This window comes from Trichosurus vulpecula, chromosome X (genome assembly GCF_011100635.1).
Source record: "Trichosurus vulpecula isolate mTriVul1 chromosome X, mTriVul1.pri, whole genome shotgun sequence".
Lineage (NCBI taxonomy): Eukaryota > Metazoa > Chordata > Mammalia > Diprotodontia > Phalangeridae > Trichosurus > Trichosurus vulpecula.
The window spans coordinates 35,398,491-35,400,781 of NC_050582.1; the positions used below are offsets into that span (position 1 = coordinate 35,398,491).

A 2,291-nucleotide genomic window follows, 5' to 3' on the forward strand; every position below is an offset into this window, starting at 1 on the left:
TTGTTGTCATCTCTCTGCAAAGAAGCATCACGTTCTTACCCTTCCACTCCCTCAAAGTCATTGAGCTTCTCTCTGTGGCCAACTTCTGGATTCCATCTCCCATCACATCTGCTATGGTAGAGTTAACAGAATGCCTCTCTTGGATGTGGGTAGACCTGCAGCTCCTGTGAGGAATATGAAGAAACAAAAGTCAGACAAAGTTCTGCCATAAAAAACTAGGTCTATTCTCTGGACTTCTTGTTTCTAGTACTGAATGCAAGTCTTTGGCCAAGAAAACCATCTGACCTGGGGTCAGACTTTCCTCTTAAGTCCTATCTAATTCCTCACAGCAATTCTATGCTTCTAAAATCCATTCTAGCAGTCCATAGGCAATCCCCAGACACTGGGGATACACACATTATCTTACTCCTGACATCTTCACTGTACTGATGAAGAAAACAATTTAATGAAGTATCAAGCAAGAGGAAGTGCCAATATTTTTGCCCCAACCATACCTGCTCACACTGCCACCTTTATTATATTTTGCATTAGCAAAAGAACAATGGTAAAATCCCAAGCCCATTCCATGCTTTAACCTGTGTACACCAATCCCTGTCTCTTGTAGATGTCTAAGTCTTTTTTTTTTTTGGAAAGAATTCAAATTTATTCAAATTGGGGACAGGGGCAAGGTCATCATAGGGGATAAAGGGGAATCTTGGCAGTCTGGGCTATCTAAGCCCTAGTTTCTTCTTCTTCTGCTTCTTCCAAACAACATCCAGGTTGTGGTCCTTCCACATGCTCTTTCAAAGCTTGATTGGGAGTGAGCCCACATATTTACCATTCATTTCCCTCATGGTGTGCACACAGTCACTGGGGTCCTTGAAACTGACAAAGCCATAACCCTGGGTCTTGCCTGTGCACTTATCCTGGATAACTTTGGCCTTGAGGAAGGAGGGAAATTGGCCAAAGGCTCTGGCCAAAATATCATCATTCACCTCATTGCCCAAGTCCCCATAGAAGATCCGTAAGTCACCTGCCTCCTACTCCAGCAGGCTGGGGTCTTCCCCACTGCTCCCAACTGCTGCTCAGATGCAAGGTTTAGCTTCTTTGTCTTCCCTTTCTTCTTGTCTTCACCCAAAGCCATGAGTCCCAGGGGTGCCTGGGGCCTGAGGGACAGGAGCACAGGGATTCGAAGAAGTGGAAGCAGGCCTCAAGTGACTTCAGGGGTAAAGGTAGGGGCTCAGGCAAGGGCATGGCCAAGGGCAGAGGGAGGCTGGGCCCAATGACTGCAGCAGCTCCTGGGTCCCCCATAGCTGCACCTGCTTCTTCTAGCCCTGCAGCCGCCGCAGCTGCTACAGCTACAGAGGCAGCTTCTTCCTTCTCTTTCAGGCCCAGGCCCAGGCCCACGCCTAGTTCCCGAGGGGCTGGAGGCTCCTCTGGAGGAGGCCTCAGGGTCGCCATTGTGCCAAGTGGGGGTCCTGGTGCCCGGGCCATTGGTGGCAACATCATGGGAGGTCTGGGGGGACCAGGCAGTGGGGGCCGAAGAGCCATGGGGTGTGGGCCACCTGCCTGACAAAGGAACATGGTATCCCCGGCCTCAGGGCTGTTGAGACAACCTCTACCTCCTCCAGGACAAAAACCAACTGGACCTACAAATGGGCCAGGGGGACCTACAATGGGAGCAATTACTGTGACTGCTGCTGCTGCTACTGCTGCTGCCTGGGCCTCCAGGCTCTGCTGGACCTGCTGTTGGTGTTGGTGGCCATGATTGGGTGGATCACAGGTACAGATTCCACAGCTGGTACAACTGGGGCTGGAATCCCAGATACTGGAGCTCCCAAGACTTCCTGCTCAAACAGCCCCATCTCTGCCTCCATTTCTTTCAGTCACTCCTTGCTGCTCTTCCCAGGCACGCCAGGCCCTGGGCCTGAGGGCAAAGCTCCCCCAACACCCAGGAGTCCCGGGGGTGGCCCTGTCCTGGCCATCATCATCTCCACAGCTTCTTCCACCGTGGCCACCATCAGTCTGTCTTTGCCTAGATGTCTAAGTCTTGATGGGCGAGCACTGACCTTAGAGTCAGAAGACGCTGGCTCGGGTCCTGGATCTGATGCTTCATAGCTCTGGAAACCAGGGCAAGTCATGTAACATCTCAATACTAAAGTTTCTGTCACAACAAACATAGGAAAGGTAAGGAAAAGGACTAAGACTATGAAAAAGGCAAATTAAAATACCTTCAAGGGGTATGTGGTGAAATTAGCTATAGCTAATTAGTAGCAAAGATAATATAAGATAGAAAAATTCATTGTGGGAGG

At 50.3% G+C, this 2,291-nt stretch overlaps 1 pseudogene; it reads right to left on the reverse strand.

Moving 5' to 3' along the window:
* Window positions 1-707: 707 nt before the first annotated feature.
* LOC118832464 lies at window positions 708-1,964 on the reverse strand (annotated as a pseudogene).
* Window positions 1,965-2,291: the final 327 nt, after the last annotated feature.